We start from the raw sequence: 21,668 nt of genomic DNA, 5'->3' as shown, positions 1-21,668 counted from the left end.
GACTATTGGTTATTTCTTTTGGAGCCGTAAATGTTGGTTGCTTTTGTTACTCGGTAAGCCATTTATTGAGCTTCTTTATGTTCATTTTCGTGGTTCCTTTGCTATAGCTTTGTTCTAGTGCCGTGAATGCTTATCCATGTCGAGAGTGTTGTGATGGCTTTCTTTGGTACATTAATTAGCTTGAGAAGATATTCAATTGGCAAGCTCAGAAATCTGATTCCTATAGAAATAAACCAGTATTTCCATGAAAATTTGTTGTTTTAGCAAATTTATTCAAGAATTCAACCATTATAACCTGAAATATGATACTGAGAACAGTAACACAAACAAACATATGGTTCTTGAGTATCCCTGTGAAGATGTTGAACTCTTCTGGCTTGCGTGCATTGATCTCATTGAATAACTGGCAAAATACAAAGGTGTTGAAAATGATGGTATCTCTGAGTATATTTTTTCTATCTTTTGTTCCATCCAACCTTTAGCAGATTAATTCCTTTGTAGTAAAGAGTTAACAGCACTGTAAGTTGGAAAGAAGCCTGGCAAGAATATTTCGCCACATGAAATTGGTAACAAGAGGATCCTTGAGCCCAATTGAAGGTTTTTGCATTAGATCATCAGTTGGAGGTTCAGTTGCTAGTGCAAGTGCCCCAAGTGTGTCCATAATCAAATTTATCCATAACATTTGTAGTGTTTTTAGAGGCACATTACCATTGGACACAGATGCAACAAAATGGATTCCTAACCCTAAAGCTACAATATTGACTATTAATTGAAATTTGTAAGAATTTGCCTTAGGGCAAAATCACCCAAGATCAAGAAGCTTAAGCAGTAACACAATATGGACCAATAAAGTATGATCAAAATAACAATATGAGAATGAATCGATGTACATACACACTAGGAGTGCCTGAATATAAAGGCCTCTAGACCATAGTAACAAGAATCGCTCGAAAATCACGTGAATCGGCGATTCAACGATAAGATTCAAGGTGGGCAATTTTTTTGGAGTCGGGAATCACCACACCTGATTTTTTTTGGATGAATCGCATGAATCGCCAGTATCGGCAATTCATCAAAAAAATTGCATGAATTGGATGAAAAAATCGGCAAGAAATCGCCCACGGCCAGAAAAGTATGGAGTTGTAAATTTTTAAAAAATAACTTGTTTTTTTTACTTTCCTTTTGACCTATTCTCTTTGTTATAACCCTAAAGGGCCTTCTATTTGTTAAGCATGAGTAGAAGAGAGGAAAAGTGAGAGAGACGAAGAGAAAAGAAAAGCCATAGCTTTCTAACCAGCAAGAAGGAAGAGCACCAAAGAGATCAGCAGTCCATTTGGGGAGGCCATCAATTGCATTGGGAGCATTAAGGAGCCAATATCAACACTCCTCAACTCATTTGCAAGAGGTAAGTGCTCAATTTTTTTTTGCATGTTAGTGTATTATGCATTTTTTCTTAAATTTTTAGTGTATTATGCATTTTTTGTTAAATTTTTATAGTTTTCAAGATTTTTAGTTTAAATCTTGAATGTTCTTTATTTTTACTAAGTTGCAAACTAGGGTTTGTTGTTTTGTAGCTTTTATTAGCTTCAAACATTGATATTTTACATTAAAAAAATTATTGCAGCAGTCTTTGCTTTCATTTTTCGCAAATTCACAATGGGTAAAAAAGATGAATGTTGGAAATATAACGAAGAGTTTCCTGGAAGAACCAAATATCAAACAAAATGTATGTTTTGTAAAGAAAAAATAACTTCTGGAGGTATTTATAGATTGAAATATCACATTGCTGCTATATCTGGACACGATGTTACAATTTGCACTCACCAAACTCCTGAGGCAAAACGCACTTGCTTAATGGCATTAGAAAAAATTGAAAAAGACAAAGCGAATAGGAAAATGCAACTTGAAGGGTTAAGGGGTATTGGCTCCCATGTTCCCGCATCCGCAGCTGCATCCACATCAGCTTCTGCATCCGTAGGTTGTGTTGTATAGGGTTCTTCTAGGCCTCCTTTTTATCCTAGTTCTTCTGCTCGTGCTAGTGCTAGTGCTGGTTGGTCACATACTGAGACAGAGTCCTACACCAACCTATTGCAGCCTAGAGTGCGGAAAAACAAAATGGATAGTTACTTTGTGCCCCGCACTACTCCTGGTTCCCAACCCACGCTTCAGGGCATGGGTTTGAACAAGGAGATTCATGATGCTGCCAGAAAGTACATATGCAAATTTTGGTACTTTTGCAACATTCCATTTATTGCAGCCAGGTAATTGATTCTTTTTTCTTTGTTTTCTTTAAAGTTAAAATTAAAAGTAAAAGTAAAACTTTAATTATATCTACTTGTTTTATAATTTGAGTCTTTGACATCTAAATTTTTATTTGTGACAGGGCTCCTTATTGGCAGAACATGATAGATGCAGTTGTTATTTGTGGTTCGGAGTTTAAAGCCCCAACTAAGGCTGAGTTGAGCGGATACCTCTTGGATGAGATGGTAGAGGACATGAGGGTTGAGCTTGAGGAGAACCGAAAAGAATGGATTGCAAAGGGTTGCACCATCATGACTGATGGTTGGACAGATAGGAGGAATAGAACACTCCTCAATTTTCTTGTATCCTGTGGAGGTGATTGATCATTCTACTTTCCTACATACATAATTGTAAATTTTGATTTGTTGAATGCTAATTTGTTGATGATCCATTTAATATTATAATTCGTTGTTTTTTTACTTGTAGGATATACCATGTTCATCAAATCCATTGATGCTTCCGCAAATGTAAAAAATGCCACATACTTATGTGAGGCTATTGAGGAAGTCATAACAGAGGTGGGGGAACAAAATGTGATCCAAATGGTGATAGATAATGCAGCAAGTTATGTTGTTGCAGGTAAACTTTTAACTTTTCAAGTTTTGAAAATAAATTTATTTGAATTTTGAAATTTGAATTTTTAATTAACTTAAAATTGTTGTAAGTAAACTTTTGATGGAGAAGCACCCCACCATATTTTGGTCCCCTTGTGCGGCACACTACATTGACCTCATGTTAAAGAAAATTGGCAAACTTGAGTTTGTCAAGTCATGTGTGGAAAGGGCAAAAAACATATGCAAGTTCATTTATAATCATTCATTTGTCCTTAGCACAATGAGGAAGTACACAAGAGGCAAGGAGTTAGCTCGCCCAGGTATCACGAGGTTTGCCTTGAATTTCATCACCCTGCAGTCCTTGTTGACATTAAGGGATAAATTGAGGAGCATGTTTGTTGGGCGGGAGTGGATTTCCTCTTCCTATGCTACAACCACTGCAAGGATAGATGTGGCGGATTGCATATTTGATGAGGATGGTTTTTGGAAACCCGCTAGAGAAATCCTTAAGGTAAATTTATTGCAATTTAACATCTAGTATTTTACTTTTACTTTAAGTTATATTATTTTATATTTAAGTTTTGACTCAAATTTTTTGTTTTACTTTATATGTAGGTCACTAAGCCCCTTGTAGCTTTGCTACGAACTTCTGATGGGGAGAAGCCCTCTATGGGCTACATTTATGAGGGCATGGATAGGGCCAAGGAGGCCATCAGAGCCCAATATGCAGGAGTGCAAGAGAGGTATGGCCCTATTTGGGACATCATCGACAGGAAATGGCAGAATCAGCTCCATCGACCCATCCATGCAGCAGCTTACTATTTGAATCCGGCATTTCGTTTCCATCTTGAGTTCAAGGCGGATGCAGAGGTTCTCACTAGATTATACATTAGCGCTGCTGCGATTGTTGAGCTAGACCAGTTCAACAATAAACAAGGGCCACTTTTCTCTGGCAGGATGGCCATAAATGCTCAGACAACACTATAGCCAAGTAAAAATTAAATAATATATTCAATGTTCATGAATCTAGATTCTAAACTTAAAGTTGATTATATAATGCATTAATTTTAGAGTTGTAATTTGTAAATGAGACTAATTGTTTTTGTTTTTCCTTATTTCAGATAGATGGTGGCAAATGTTTGGGGCCATACCCCAAACCTTCAAAAAATTGCCATCCGTATTCTAAGTCAGCCGAGTAGCACTTCTGGATGTGAGCGCAGTTGGTCCATGTTCAAGCACATCCACTCGAAGAGGAGAAATAGGTTGACAGTGCAGAGGTTGAATGATCTTGTCTTCATTCATTACAACCTTCGTCTTAGGATCAGATAGATTTTGGGCGCTGACTCCTCTCTGATCATTGTGGAGGAGATTGATCCAGAATCAGAGTGGATCACAGAGATTGTGGAACCAGTCTTCACTGAGGAAGACTGCATGTGGGTTGACCAGGTGGATGTAAAGGCTGAGGCTATGGCCAGGGTAGAGGAGGCAGCTAGAGCACGTTTGGGCATTGGTAGACGCACACACGCACGCACAGACGTAGGCCCTAGCGACGTTGTTCGTGAGCCCATTGCCCATGCAAAGGACATGGCTCGGCAGTCCTCTAGGACCTACCTTAGACGCCTTTCTCGTAGGCACATTGGATACTCAGAGGTTGAGGTTGAGGCTACAGCAGAGCTAGAGGATGATGATGAGGATGATGAGGCTTGAGTTGGAGCCTTGTTTTTATATTTTGTTTACACTATATAGATATTGATAGTGATACTAAATCACTAATAGGCATACGTTTCAAACTTTCATGGATCTTCATCTTAGATTTATACATACATTTATGATTTGATGTCTTATAGATCTTCATGATTTCATCTTACATACATTCTATGATTTGAATCATTATGATCATTTGATTTTTATTTACTTCAGCTAGCCTACAATTTACATTTTAGTACATAATGATAACATAGTTACGTATGTGATGGATTTTATGTTTCATGTTTATGTATGTTAAGTTTTAACTTCTATTTGATGATGTTATAGTGTGTTTAAGTTATATTCAATAAAAGGTGCATGAAATAAGTCTTAAATTGTTAAAATCTCTACATTTAAAGGGTTTTTTCAAATTTGTCGATTCATCGCCGATTCACCGATGATTCACCCCCGATTCACGATTCGATTCGGCCGTGCTGATTTCGATACGATTCTGATTCTTGTTACTTTGCTCTAGACTGACTAGGAGTCAACAAAGTGATAATACTCACAACTAAGCACATGTCCACTAAGAGTGGATTATCCTCCATTGAGCACAGAAGTTAGTGCGATGATGAGAGGATAAGCTTAACATGGGTGTGTCATGTAAAATTATGTTGTAGACACCATGTTCTTATTTAGAGTGCGAACAATTGTGTTGTCTACATGACAACTCAAATAAATATGCAAACTCGTGTGTTGTAGACACCATGTGCTAAATTAGAGTTGCTAACTCCTGTGTTGTCAACAAGACAACTCATATGAGTACGCATACTCCTAGGTGTTTAACAAAATAAATAATAATAAAATGCATTAACTTAAGTAAACTTAAATGTAATAATAATTAATTATTTACACTAACACCCCCCCTTAAGTGCAACTTAGGGGAATGCACTTAAGCTTACGAAAGCTATAATGAAAATGCATGATGGGTCCCGACTACTAGACCATATTAGGTACCCATGTACAAAAGCAATGCAATCTCTCTGAAAATGGAGAAAGAGGGAAAACCTCATGGGAAAAACCCTCCCTCAAAAAGAGAGATGAAAAAACATGATGCATGGATGGATGGAGTAATTAAGACCCCCCTCCCCCATTACAACATACATCATATATATACAATAGAGAAGTATGAGAAGGAAAAAACCTCATAAGAGGAAAAAGTCCCCCCCATAAGAGAGAAGTAGAAGAAGAAAGGAGACAAGGTAGTCCCCTCCCCAAATGTAGAATGTTGATCAGTGATAGCTGCTCCAAGATGAATGTAGAAGTTGATCCATGACTGTTGAATAATGTTCCTCCCCTTAGGAAGAAACAATGGCATAGGTACATATAAGATGCTTCCCCAATGTGTAGAAAGAATCCCAAAGATGAATGGTGTCTCTAAAACCTACTCAACTGTCCTTGTGTCGATACTGACGATTGCCCCTTCCAACACTGCTGAAAAGAACATGGTCAGATCTAGCAAGGATGGATGTAGAACATATTCCAAAGAACCGTCTCCTCAAATGATAAAGAGACCTCTTGCAACTAATGTCCATAACGATCCACAATCGTATCAACCTTTAAAAACCGATCATGTAGAGAATGGACAAGAGGGTTAGAGTATTCCCTCGCAACAACTGAAGAAGGATCTTCTTCATCAAAGAGAAAATGTATATCATCAATAATGTCTCCCAAATCTACTATGGACTGTACAAACAAGCCTAAAATATTTGTTATGTAGTCATCCGCTGAGTTTGGAATCGAAAGACAAGGTGTACCCAACTATACTAAATTGAATGGATCTATCACTATAGCAATGTATGCATGTGGAATATTCTGATGTTGTGACCTCATCCTGCATCTGCAATAGGATCCCCCATTTCTGAACCTATTGAATCACTAACACCGTTGTCACTATCAGTTTCGAGTCTTTCGACAATGTATGAAGTATGGAGAGGATTAGAGGATAAGCTAGGGGAACTTTCCTCAAAGTGAACATTCCTCTCTATGAATATCTCATGAGTCTCAGGATCCATAAGTCTATATGCCTTAACACTATCGTCATATCCAATGAAAGGACAAGGCCTTGGTGGTGGTGCCTTGCATTCCCTTGAAGATATGTGTGCCCATGTTGGACAGCCAAAAACTCTGAAGTGTTTCACAACTAGTTTTATTTCGCACCATGCCTCAAAAGGAGTCATTCCATCTAAGACATTATGAGGAGACCTATTAAGGATGTGATTGGCACTACTTATAGCTTCGACTTCATCTGATGGATCAAGAGATTTAGCTTGAATCATGAAACTTGCCATTGACTTAAGAGTTCTAATCCTCATTGCTGCAACACTTGTCTTCTGCAGACTAAATGCTACAGGATTCTAAAGATCAATACCCTCAAGTTCACAAACGTATCTAAGTTTTAAGTTAACATATCTACTTTCATTGTCCATACGAAGAACCTTGATGGCTTTACTTGATTGCTTCTCAACATGACTCTTGAAGGCTAGAAACTTATCAAACACTTCATTTTTTGTGATTAAGAAAGTAGATCCATGTGTAGCGTGAAAAGTCATCAATGAAAGTGAGGACATAGTGACCCTTGCTAAATGATGTCACTGAAGAAGGGCTTGCTAGAACCATGTGAACCAACTCAAGAACAACTGATGCTCTCCAAGACTTCCCTTTGTCAACCTTCTCTTCTAGATGCATATCCATTAAACAAGTTGAACATTCACCTGTAGAAAAGTTGATTGTAGGTAGACCTTTGACCATATTTTTTGAGCTAAATTGATGAAGATAGTGGAAGGCAAGATGTCCATGCCGTTCATGCCATAATTTACTTTGCGATTGTGAATGTGTCAACAAGGCATGTGAAGGAGACTTAGGCACAAAATGGGAGAAAGAATAAAGTCTTGTGTCATGATTGACTTTACCCACTGCAACCAATGAATCATCCTTAAGATTTCACACCATTACTGAATTAAGAAGGAACTCAACTTTATTGCCACCTCCATAATGAGTGATTTGGTAAATTGAAAGGAGATTAGTGCTAAGGTTAGGAACATAAAAAACATCTTTGAACTCTCCATTTTTCATCTCAACTTGTTCTTTCCCTTCAACTTCCACTTGTATATCATTCCCTACAAAGATGTGAGGTACCTTAGACTGCTTCAATGAAGAAAATTGTCCTTTTGAAGAACCCATATGATGTGAGGCACCCGAGTCAAGAATCCATTCCCCTAAAGAACTTGAACTTGCCATAAATGCTTGCCCTTTTCCCTGTGAAGTGGATGGATTTGAATCCTTGGAAGCATTTGGCACATTGATTTTGTTCTTCCTAAGTTTTCCAACTCATCTATTCTTTTAGAATTGCAATGATGCTCATCATGATTTGGTTTCTTGCAATATGCACAAAATAGTTTATCCTTCTTGTTGTTGTTTCCCTTCTTGTTGGAAGAAGAATTGCCTTGTTGTGAGGAGGAAGATTGTTGTCTCTGATTGTGATTTTTGCTTCCACTGCTTTTTCTTGTTGTTGGGGAAACTTTTGCTGCCTTGATTTGTTTGATTCTCATTACTAGCCACCAATGTTGTAGGCTTGGATGACTTGAGTATTCTCATATCTATCAACTTGGATTGTTCCAACATCAACATTTCTACAAATGCATCAAATGAAAGCTTAGTGAAGGCACTTCCCATGGTCAACCTATGAGTGTTGTAACTTGAAACAAAAGATGCATACTCTGAAGGTAGCCTCTTCAAGATGTGATAAATCAATCTATCATCCTTCATGGGATTACCACAATTCTTAAGTAGTGCTCTTAATTCATTAGCTTTGTTGACATAGTCTTGAATTGTGTCAAAATTCTTAGGATCCAATAGAGTTAGATCATCCTCAATTTGGAATCCTTTTTCCTCATCCACCTTACCATACAAACCTTCAAGTTTTTCCCAAGCACCCTTGGCATCCTTAAAGCTGGAAATGTGGAAGAAGAGATCTCTATGAACACAACTCCTAATAGCTAAAGCCTGGTTGTCTTTAACTTGCCAATCAACTAGTGCAGCAGCATCAGTGGGTTTTACAATTGTACCATCAACATATAGATTTAAACATTTTTCCATTAATCTACTCCATACAATATCTTTCCATGTAATATAAGTGTGTGAAGTTAAAAGTGGAGTTTTAGGTGAACCCATAATGCAAAGAATTAAAAGAGCACAAAAGAGAAAGAGAGACACAAAAACACGACACACCCCCCTATTCACTCAATCAAAGAACCCCCCCAAAAATGATGCTTTTGGAACTTTATATGTAGTACGTTTCCAATATGCCACTTGTCAAAATGGACAAAAGTGGGCTTCTAATTTTGCTATTTACAACGTCCTTTTGGAGTTCAAATCTGGTACTTAGCAATGTAGTTCGGATGTACAACAATTTTGAAGTTTAATCAAAGCAATACAATGCAAAAAATGACCTATTTTTGAAAGTGGTATTCCTATCCACACAAGCCTATAATCTTATTGCAAATCTGGAAAGTAGACAAAAAAAATGCACTTCCAAAAAAAAACAGAACCTAAAAACATGTCCAGATGAGCCCGAACTAAGCCTTTGAAGTTGCAAAAATCGAAATTTGCGATTTGCAGAACAATTCAGGAACAGAGACCTCAAACATCCTACACCAATGTGTAGATAACAAAATTCTACCCCAAAACAAAAAAATTGCTCGGAAAAAAGAGTACATATGAGGGAGATATCGTTGTTTGAAAATCACCTCTGCAATTATTTTTCCTGAATCGCCGCCCTCGCAACTCCAAAAATCAATTGACTCTATATTTCACCTTAGATGTCTGATTTTGATGAAACAAAAGTCAATTTGGGAGTTTTTTGACCTTTTGAATATGATGCCAACATCTAATTTGCACCAATAAGCTCCAATTTTGTCCTACAAAGAATCTCTCCTACTGGCCTAAAAGGCCAATTTTTCCGTAGAATTTCGGAAATACAATGCAAATCCGAAAAGCAAAAATGCAAAGATGCAAAAACATTCAGATCTGAAAAATTAATTGCATAGATCTAAAGAGATCATACCAATTCTACAAATTGGACCTTCGAGTTCTAGTTTGCAAAAAAAAATGGCCTCAAATTTGACTATAGCCTAGGGTAGGCAAAAGTATAGTCAAAGTCCACTAAATCGATCCTCCGAACGCAATGGTGAGGTCCGCTTTGGCTCTAGACGCTCCCAATGACTGCAGATACTCCAAATCTGAATTGGGGTCTTCCGAGAGGTGAAGCAAAAAAGGTCTCCAATGGCTATGTGAAGAGAAGCTCCCTTAGCTCTAATACCATGTAAGAATTTGGTATAGCTCTGATACCATGTAAGAATTTGCCATAGGGCAAAATCACCCAAGATCAAGAAGCTCAAGCACTAGCACAATATGGACCAATAAAGTATCATCAGAATAACAATATGAGAATGAATTGATATACATATACACTAGGAGTGCCCGAATATAAAAGCCTCTAGACTGACTAGGAGTCAACAAAGTGATAAAACTCACAACGAAGCACATGTCCACTAAGAGTGGATTATCCTCTATTGAGCACAGAAGTTAGTGCGATGATGAGAGGATAAGCTTAACATGGGTGTGTCAATAAAATTATGTTGTAGACACCATGTGCTTATTTAGAATGCGAACAACTGTGTTGTCTACATGACAACTCAGATAAATATACAAACACCTGTATTGTAGATACCGTGTGCTAAATTACAGCTGCTAACTCTTGTGTTCTCAACAAGACAACTCATATGAGTACGCATACTCCTAAGTGTCTAACAAAATAAATAATAAAATAATGCATTAAACTAAGTAAACTTAAGTGTAATAATAATTAATTATTTGCACTAACAAAATTGGATAGACTTTTGAACATTTGCATAAATTGAACGCCCCCAACACACCATCTTGACCACTGATAAAAGTTGTCATCTAAGATAATGACATCAGAGCTTTCCTTTTCAACTTTTGTTCCCGAGATTCCCATTGCAAGACCAATATCAGCTTTATGCAGTGCCGGTGCATCATTTGTACCATCCCCAGTTACTGCGACTACCTCATTATTCTCTTTGAGCTTTTGCACTAACAGCGGTTTGTCAAATGGAAGTGACCGAGCCAGGACCTGCAGATTTTTCAAGCTCTCAAGCATTTCTTTGTTGTTATAGTTGCGGAACATAGAACCTTCTATTGCCAACCCATCTCCTGTATATATGCTACATTCTCGAGCAATAGAAATTGTTGTAATGAGGTTGTCCCCAATTACCATGCAAACCTTCACTCCGGCTGCTTTACACTTAGAAACAGCTTCTGCAACTCCAAATCTGCAAAGATCCTTCATACCAACAATCGTAATAATTGCAAGTTTCTCATCTAGAATTGTCCATGTTGCTTTCTGCTGATCTCTCTTTGGCAGCGATGTGTTATTCAAGTTTTGGTAAGCAAATGCTATACAATGAAGACTATTGGCAGCCATCTCACTAATTACTTCTCTAACCTTTTCTTCATTCAGTTCAACAACTCTTCCTTCTTCATCCAAATAAGTATTACATAGGTCCAAAATCACTTCAGCTGCTCCTTTCCAATGAACTCTAGCATCTCCATTTGATAAAATCAGGGCTATCGCTGCTCTCTTCCTTATCGAGTTAAATGCTTCCATTTGATATATAGTGGATTGTGATCTGACACTCTTGAAATCCATACCAATCTTTAAATCGCTCACATATCTGAATATACTTTTATGTTATTTTGTATCTTCATTTATGCAATAGCATGAACTTATTATTGAAAATAAGTCTTAAGAATGCAATTGTACCTTTCTTTCGCCTAATATTTTGCTGAAAACAACTCTTTCTGTATTCTTGTTTGAAAAACACCAACTATTTCATTTATACACACTTCTCCCTGCCTGTTTAGACCAGAAGGTTCCACACTAGTAAATTATGCATACCCCTTTCAATAGTCCCATTAGTCCTTCAATCAGCCACTTTACAAATCTGAGCTAGAAGGCTTCATCTATGTAATTTACACACGATCCTTCCATAGCGTCAAGTCTTCATACCTGTATCTGCACATGAAACACTCTTGTTAGCATAAAACCTGATTTGCTTTCAGATATTTCTCTTGTCTTTGCATCTTTTAATGCATTTATCTGAATGATCATTTGTAAGAACACTAAGTAGTGCAGAGATAATTGGAATGGTTCCCATTGCTCAGTTCGTATGAACTGACCCCCTTCTTTACATTTTTGCAAGTCTATTCAAAGATGGAGATGCAAGCGCAAATCTTCTTCGAAATTCAAATCAACGACCTTTCATTCAGGCGATGGAGGCTTTTCCCCTTATCTCCAGTACTTTTTTGTTTATACAATGTGTTTATTCAAATAGTGTATTAGGAGCTACCAGGACTTGTGTGGTGTCTGAATGCATTGTATTAAGTACTGTCTAAAATTTGGACATTTTGTACCTTATAAAACAATTCTAAAATATATTTCAATAAAAGTGTACTATTTTGGTACTTGTATGTAACTTGAAAAAATGATCAATTTCTCTTAGTTATTGAGATCTGTACTTCAAATTATGTATCCAAACCATTCTATAATATGTACGATCAGCAACTTAAAACACATTGCGCAGTATATAAGCAAGTTTATCATAGCAATTTAGGAGGTAGGCTAAATTGGTAACAATAATATACTTTAAAAGTAATAAATGAAATAAATCAGTTGTTACCTATGAATCGAGTATTTTTGATGAACTACAATCCTTCCTTTGTCAGACATGAATTACTCTAATACATTATAGTATTTATGTAAACATGTTACATACACATATATGTATGTATACGCATATTTAAACTATGACATATATGTAACGTTATGCGTATTTGAAATATAACGTACACACACACACACATATACTTGTATATAATCTATGCAAACTTATGCAGATACTATAGTCTTATGAAAATAATTGATGGGGAAGGGCACTATTATCTATTATTATTTCATTTGGTGGCAATTTCAAATATCATGGGGTCCATCGCCACCCTTCTCTTTTATTATTTTTTGACTTATAAATACTGCCACCTTGCAAAGCTTTCAAGAACTGTGTAATGACCCCCATCATTAAATAAAATAAATTAATAACTTTATTTGGGGTCCCGATTCATTTTTGTATATCTCGGGCCCATCTTTAATTTTCCATAGGTGTAGGTGTTTGTGGTGTCATGTGTCAGCACGTTGTTTCTTTCTCGGGAGTTTTCCTTCGACACAGTATATATGTCTATCAAATTAGTTGTTGTAGCTATGTGATTTGGATTAGTTCTTTGTACTATGAATTCCTGTTGGAATTTTGTATTGTTTTCCATTTCGGAAGTGGAATATCTTCCCTACTTGGCTATTCCGGTTTTGGTGGGATTTAACCCTCACCCTATTCTGTCTTGTATTTCTTTGCTTTAGATCAGGCACATGTTGAGCGCCATCTTTATTTTGCAAATATAATATTTTGAGTTTCAGCAATAAATTGTTATATCTTTTTGTTGGCGTACGCTTCTGTGTTTGGCAATTATTTTGTGTATTCAATGACACATATCTTCCCTTTGACATTTCCATCTCACACCCTTCGACACATTCTTCAAACATTACCATGACATTCTCCAAGCATTACGATGGCATCAAAGGTTTCCCTCAAGCACTTTTCCCTCGGGTACTTTCCTCAAATGTTATCCATCAGGTGCTTACCCTCGGGTGTTTCCCTCGAGTGCTTTCCTTGGGTGTTGTCCATCGGGTACTTTCCCTTGGGTGTTCGCCTTCGAGTACTTTCCTCGAGTGTTCTCCCTCGGGTACTTTCCTCGAATGTTCTCCATCAAGTACTTTCCCTTGCGTGTTCCACTCAGGGAATTTTCTTGGTTGTTCTCCATTAGGTACTGTCCCTCCGACAAAACTCGAGTGTGTCATTAGGAACATTACAGCAGTATCAGAGCCAATGATTCTGCCAGCCTGTGGAAGTGAATGCAAGTTTATACTCAAAGGAAAAGGCGAGATCATCTTGTTGGTAGAATGATGGATCTCCAGGATCCTATGAATGAATTCAAGAATAATTTAAGAGAGCTCAACATAAACTAAATGCAGATCAACGAAACCCAAAGGCTTATGCAGGAAACATTCCAAAAATTGGTCGAGCGAAAGACAATGGGAGATCAAAATGGGCATAGCGATGGCTCTGTTATAGGAAGGACAAACCCTTGACCCTCTCGCTCTTGACCTTCAATACTTGTCTTCCTTCCAAGGATGGAAGCACCACACAAAAAAAAGAGAGCTCACTTTTCAGGAAATGGAAGAACTTTGAGAAGATTGGAGGAACGTGAATATGGAAGCTAATATATCCTACAAAGACTGTTGATCTACGAATGAGGTATTCACACGAGGGAAATCATGGTTATTTTAATGCTGATCTCAAGAGAAAGATTGGAAAAGTAAACTTATCACCAATTGATAGATTTGAAGCCATCACTGCACAAGCATGATATCTGAAGGCAAACACCTATGTTCAGCTCAACCTGATGCTTGAAGAGGAAGCAATCAAATCGCAGCACTCCACCTGGAAGAAGTCGCACAAGGGTGGTGGTACCATGGATTGGTCACTCTCAATCATGACCAAGTAACCTCTTATATCAAGTTCACTGAGAGACTCATCGACCGTTTTGATGGGAAGGATCCTAAACTAAACTTCAAAGATCTGGCACAATTAAGGCAAACAGGTACGGTAGAAAATTACATCATAGAGTTCCAGAGGCTACCAATAGTAGTCAGAGACATCGAATCGTGTTATTCATGGATGAGCTGAGGGAGCCCTTGAAACACTGAATCAAAGGGTTCAACCCGTGCACACTCAATGAAGCTATTAAGAAGGTGCATGGACATGGCCACATGTTTCTCCCAAACCCACGTAGCTACGCCAACACCTTCCCATAAGAAGACAAAGACAAGGAACCAATTCAGAAAAAACATCCACTGGATGAAGACTCTCAACAAGAGATCCGGAGGAAAAAGCTTTGTTTCACATGCAAGGAGCCATGGGGGCTAGTACACCATTGCCTTGGGAAGGGAAAGAGTCATTACATTGAGGTGTTTCTCAATGATGACAAAGGACAAGTATCCAAAAATAAGCAGTGAAGAAATTAACCAAAAAGAGAGAATAAATTCCCTCATACAAAAAGGGGGTTACATTGCTACCCTCACTACAATGAATGGAAGTAGTTGTTACCTAGATTTTCACCCCCTGTCTCATTTCAGGTAGAGTCATAGTAATGTAAATAAATGGTGCATTTTTTGTTTGAACCAAATACAAGAGTCAGATTTGCAGAAAATTGAAGGGTTACAAAGCAACAAGCATATATATGCAATACATCATTTTGGTCATAAAAGAGAATAAAAATGAAGTAGCAAGTATAGACTCTACCATCAATGGCAGCGAAGTAAAGGAAGCATTTAGAAGTTTCAAAGACCATCAGCAAAAGTACATCTGCAACAGCTGTAAGTGGGAGTAAAGTTTTATACTAGAGTTTTTCCTGTATAAAACTTTACTCCAAGGTTTTAGATCTAAAGAGAACTCAACAAAGAGCTTCCAAATTTCTGGAAATGATAACAAGCTTTAGATTTTTATTTTTGTAAGTTTGTATTGTATTTTTTTATAATATTTATGAATGATATTTTATCAATTAGTTATTTGATATTATTTTAAAAATACAAAATATGGAATTGGTTTTTAAAATAAAAATAAATATTTTATTTTGTATCATTTAATAAAAATTTATTAAATAATTTACAATCTATTATTTTTAATGAACATTATTATATTAATAATATTGTTAAGTGATTTAATTATCACTTAATAAATATTATTAATATAATTATTTTTGTTTAAATAATAAATTATAAATTACCTAATAATTGTTAAATAAATGTATTAAATACTTTATAGTTCATTACTTAATTGATATGTATTAAGTAAATGGATTATAAGTTAGTTAATAATTATTATTTAAGGGGCAAGATAAGATATTTATTTTTATCTCTAAAAGTCAAACAAAGATATTTTGGAGAGTTATGGCAAGGTGTCTAAGGCCATATTGATGGGATCTGAAAGTCAGAAAGTTATTACTTTTCAAAGACTCTGTGGGATATTTTGAGAGATAGCAGTGCATTAATGAGGGGTCTATATGTTGATATTATTGAGGCATGACTTTTAGGTTATATTTACACCTTTTTGAAGACTTTTGAGGGGCTCAAGGTTGGCCTTAAAAACTGAATTTCACCAAGGAGTTGTTTGCATTAATGATGTAGTTGGATGGAAATAGGCATAAGTATGAGTTGAAGGCTCATTTGTAAGGGGTTCTAGTTTTGTGCAAATTGGGGACTTGTGATATTTTCCAATCCTTCTCCTCATTCTTGCTATTTTTCTTGTAACTCACTTTGAGACATGTAGATTTATAACACCTTTGACCAGTAATATACATTGTGTGCCTTCTCATTTTCTATTTTATTGTGTACTTAGTGTTGATGCAAGTTCATGTGATGTTTTGTCCTTGGAGTTGTATTGCATTTTGGTGCCTTTATGCAGAAAGATACAATTCTTTGCAAGTTATAAGTTGTGTTGGTCCTAAGAATCAGTCTTACTATGTGAGAAAGTCTTTCTCCTCCTAAAGGGTTGATCTTATTGAATCATCTTATAAATCATTTATGAAAAGACCATGTTATTGGGTTGTGTACTAAGGTTCTTGTATTATCAGTTTCTGTTGTGTGTTGGTTATTTGTTAAGGCTCAAGGATAATTTTAGGTGCATCACCATAGTTTAGATTCCGTTTCTGTTATCCTTCTATCCCTTTTCCTAAAAAAATTTAGTTTTAGGACTTTAGGTGAAGTATCATAAGTAATCGGCCGAAGATTTACTCCCATTTTGGGTAACCCACAGACCCAGGAGTATTTCCATGTTTCTCGAAGTGACTAGGTTTTAGACTCAGTCCAGGTGCAACTTTTAGAGATAACAATTTTGGCACGCCTGATGGTGCAGTTTGGGCTTTTTCAGTCCAGATATTTTCATTATATTGTTGTTGTTAGATGTGTACAACAATAATTTCTACCTTTGGAGGCAACAAAGAGACACATTTCGCAACTCTGGAAGCATATCTATTGGTTTTAAGCAGATAAAGTGCTGGTATGCGGAAAATCAAAACCTGGTTTTTCTGATTTTCAATGATTTTAATGATTTTCCGGTTTATGTGAATGTTTCAGCATGTCTTCCTTTCATACAAGCTTACCTTATCACCCTCATTTCCATGAAAGTCCTCCCCATATCACATCTTATCAACCATGTCAAGAACATTATGTTGTTGGTTATACTCAAGAGAATCGAAATAATCTTGTAGCAACAAATACCCAACACGTTCCATATGTTTACCACCCACCCATCCCTACTCAAGCTTTAAGGCAATCTGCCAATATACATCAGCAACCCCATGAAGGCCAATTTAATACCGACTATCATGATGATTTTCAAAATCATCCTCAGCTTGTTGATAGCGTAAGCCTAGATGACTATTTGTTAAGCTTTCAAGGGGAGATGCAGAGTATTGACAGGAAACAGGGGTATAGCATGCAACAGGATGTGTGGGCTTACCAAGCTCACCAAAATCAGCAAGAGATGAATTTGCAACAAAGGCAGCATGAAGAATATTTTGTAAGGGAGATAGTTGTAAAGGAAGAGCAGATGAAATTGCTATTTTCTCAACTTCTAGAGATAAAGACCCAATTTTCTAGTGTTCCTAGTTTCAAACCAGCATCTTGTGAGTCAATTAACTCGCCTATGAAGGTGAAGATTCCAAGCTCTAGGAAGGCTGAGCCTATACAATATCCAAGTGGGTCTCCTAATTTTAAAATTTCAAGTTTTAGGGGTCATAGTCTTGCAAAAGAAATAGAAATAGAACAGCCCCTACATAAGCCTCTAAATGAGAAAAGTCATCCAAATCACCTCATTAATTCTCATTTACAGTCAACTCATGAGCCTAAACCAAACAATCAAAGTATTAAGCAAACATCGCAGCCTTCTTGGACCAACTATCCCAATTTTCAAATGCCAAACCTTTTTAAGGTTGTCCCATCTAAGTTGGTTCAAGGTCAAAGGGCTGGAGGACATAATGATATTGTTGATTCTATGTTGGTAGAACCATTTGAAGAGGCTTAGGAGTAGCGACATGATGATGAGCAAGATGATGTTGTTTCTGATTTATTTTCTGAGTTGCCTGCATATTTTGGGCAGGATGAGGAACAAATTTCATTGGTTGCAAGAGAGGAGGTTGAGCAAGAACTAGAGGTTATTCTCATCTTTGATGAGTCACTCTCGTTTGTTGATCAAAATGAGGAGAATGTGATTCCGATCACATCAACAGACCAACAAAATGTTCAAGATATGGAAGCTGACCAAAGCATTGAGGGTTGTTTTGACAGTGTTATGAAAGATTTCTGTGAGAATCTTGTTATTAGAATTCCAAAATATGTATTTATTGAAGAAGTCTTCCTGATGGAAAGTACTCTTCTTGAGGATTATGTGTCTGAATCCAAGATGGAGCTAGTTTCCAAGAATTTTCAGCAGGTTGATAGGTTCAATAAACTCTTACTTGATCTAATGGAGGATGATGGTCCCCTGACAATGGAAGAGGAGCTGATGTGGCTGTCAATTTTGCAAGACAACCACAATAAATCAAAAAGAAAGAAAGATATAGAAGAAACCAGCAAAGTAAACTCCAAATTCATATTCTCAAGAGGCTGCCCATTCAGATATTTGTCCCAGTTTGGTACAAGTGAGAGGATCTCGTTTACATCAGCACCTAAGCATGGAGATGTTGATGAAAAAGAGCAAATACAGCATGTTGACTCTTTCCAAGATGACAATTTGTCCAATCAGCTTGATGAAGTAAGTACAGTTGTTTTTGTACTTCAAGAAGTATAGCACTAGCTGGTCAAATGTTGGTTATTTTTCCATCTTATAGTTGTCCATGAACATGGTTTTCATTGGAAATTGAAGAGAAAAGGAAACTATTTTTCAGAACCAATAAATGGTTTTGTTTAGCATCTTGTTGCTGGTTAGGATAGGATAGGTTAGTTTTCAGTTTTGCCAAAGTGTTGTCCAAGTGCAATAGAGTAGTTTTAGTTGCAATTTTCTCATTTTCAATAAGTGTTCCAAGTCCAAGATCTGTTCAAGTTACAAAGGGAGTTGCTTTGCCGTGAAAAAAGGAGGGTCATGTTCCAATGGTTGTTTTAAGTATCTGCAAACTCAAAAGTTCAAAACAATCCTTGCCTAATGGTCATACATAATATATAATTGGTGATAATAAAGTTCAATATTTTAGTGTCACAAATCATAAGTATACATTCAATTAGCAAGGAAGGTTATCTTGCATCCATACTCTTGAGTTTTCGGTTCAATCATGTTTTTTGCTGACTCCGTACCCAATGGACTGTTTTATGCTACTGGTCTTGATGTCTATCAGGCGGACATATAGCAGATGTCGCCAAAAATGTTACCTAAATTTTCACCCCTCGGCTCATTTCAGGTAAAGTCATAGTAATGTAAACCAATGGTGCATTCTTTGTTTGAACCAAATACAAGAGTCAGATTTGCAACAAATTGAAGGGTTACAAAGCAACAAGCATATATATGCAATACATCATTTTGGTCATAAAAGAGAATAAAAATGAAGTAGCAGCTACAGACTCAACCATCAATGGCAGCGAAGTAAAGGAAGCATTTAGAAGTTTCAAATACCATCAGCAAAAGTACATCTCCAACAGCTATAACAGGAAGCAGAGTTTTTCCTGAATAAAGCTTTACTCCAAGGTTTCAAATCTAAAGAGAACTCAACAAAGAGCTTCCAAATTTTTGGAAATGATAACAACAAGCTTCTGATTATTTTTATTTTGTAAGTTTCTATTGTATTTTTTGTATAATATTTATGAATGATATTTTATAAATCATTTGTTTGATATTATTTTAAAAAAACAAAGTATGGAAATTGGCTTTTAAAATAAAAAATAAATATTTTATTTTGTATCATTTAATAAAAAATTATTAAATAATTTGTGATCTATTATTTTTAATGAACATTATTATATTAATAATATTTTTAAGTGATTTAATTATCACTCAATAAATATTACTGATATAATTAATTTTGCTTAAAAAATAAATTATAAATTACCTAATAATTTTTAAATAAACGTATTAAATACTTTGTAGTTCATTACTTAATTGATATTTATTAAGAAAATGGATTATAAGTTATTTAATAATTATTATTTAAAGTGCAAGATAAGATATTTATTTTTATCTCTGAAAGTCAAACAAAGATATTTTGGAGAGTTATGGTAAGGTGTGTAAGGCCATATTGATGGGATTTGAAAGTCAGAGAGTTATTACTTTTCAGACTTTTTGTGGGATATTTTGAGAAATAAGAGTGCATTAATGAGGGCTCTTTATGTTGATATTGTTGAGGCATAACTTTTGGGCCATATTTACACCTTTTTGAAGACTTTTGAGGGGCTCAAGGTTGGCCTTAAAAGCTGAATTCGACCAAGGAGTTGTTGTTTGCATTAATGATGTCGTTGGATGATAAAGGCATAAGTATGAGCTGAAGGCTCATTTGTAAGGGGTTCTAGTTTTCTGCAGATTGGAAACTTGTGATATTTTCCAATCCTTCTCCTCATTCTTGCTATTTTTCTTGTAACTCACTTTAAGACATGCAGATTTATAACACCTTTGAGCAGTAATACACACTATGTACCTTCTCATTTTCTATTTTATTGTGTACTTAGTGTTGATGCAAGTTCATGTGATGGTTTGTCCTTAGAGTTGTATGGCATATTGGTGTCTTTATGCAGAAAGATACAATTCTTTGCAGGTTATAAGTTGTGTTGGTCCTAAGAATCAATCTTACTATGTGAAACAATCTTTCTCCTCCTAAGGGTCGATCTTATTAAACCATCTTATAAATTATTTATGCAAAGACCATGTTATTGGGTTGTGTACTAAGGTTCTTGTATTATCAGTTTTTGTTGTGTGTTTGTTATCGGTTAAGGCTCAAGGATACTTTTAGATGCATCACCATAGTTTAGATTTCATTTATGTTATCCTTCTATCCCTTTTCCTAAAAAAGTTTAGTTTTAGGACTTTAGGTGAAGTATCGTAAGGAACCGGCCTAGAATCCAGAGATTTACTCCCTTTTGGGTAACCCATAGACCCAAGAGTATTTCCATGTTTCTCGAAGTGACTGGGTTTTAGAACACTGTCTGGGTGCAACTTTTAGAGATAACAATAGTATCTTCAAGGTTCATGGCACACTTCATGGAAAGCGAGTCACAGTCATGATTGATAGCAGCGCAACACTCAATTTCATCAATTCATCACTAGTTGCTAGTAAGTGCTTGTACGTAGTAGAGCATGGAGGAATTGACGTTAAGGTTGCTGGAGGAACCTTGTACCCTGCACTCATGTGATCCTTCAGCTAAACATTTCCATAGGAAACTACACTTTGACAGATGCTTTCTTTGTCATAGATTTGGTTGACACTGATATCATATTGTGCATCCAATGGATGGAAACTCTTGATCAGTACACCCAAAGCTTCAAGAGGATGTACTTTTTATTCAAGACAGATGACAAGGTGTTGCTAAGAGGAATGTCAAAAAAAGGACTGAGGGAAGTTACAATCAAGAAGATGGAGGCCATTTTTAAACATGATATGATCCCAAAATTTAATTTTGATGCTGCAGTGGCAAGTAAAAATATGATAGTCAACATTTTACCCCATTCCTTGGATGATTGGCAAGCCCATCTGTTGGTTGAGTACTCCAAAAACACTTTTTCATGTCAGCTAATAGATGGCTATATACATGATGAAAGATACAAATTTATTGATCGTATCATTTACTACGGTGATAAGATCTACTTGGTGCCTAACTCCAAACTGAAAAAGCTAATAACA

At 36.3% G+C, this 21,668-nt stretch overlaps 1 protein-coding gene and 1 pseudogene across 2 annotated transcripts in view; both read right to left on the bottom strand.

Annotated features, from left to right (window-relative positions):
- The window catches only part of LOC149577578 (photosynthetic NDH subunit of lumenal location 1, chloroplastic-like), a 199,430-nt gene that overhangs the window by 160,806 nt on the left and 16,956 nt on the right, over positions 1–21,668 (bottom strand). The gene's annotated exons all lie outside the window — the stretch shown is intronic.
- On the bottom strand, positions 102–13,550 carry LOC149577579 (calcium-transporting ATPase 10, plasma membrane-type-like; annotated as a pseudogene).

The sequence above is a fragment of the Cupressus sempervirens genome, chromosome 1 (assembly GCF_028749045.1).
Source record: "Cupressus sempervirens isolate cs-2001-9-10 chromosome 1, ASM2874904v1, whole genome shotgun sequence".
Lineage (NCBI taxonomy): Eukaryota > Viridiplantae > Streptophyta > Pinopsida > Cupressales > Cupressaceae > Cupressus > Cupressus sempervirens.
Note: the sequence above shows the minus strand (reverse complement) of the source record. Positions and strands in the feature narration are given on the sequence as shown.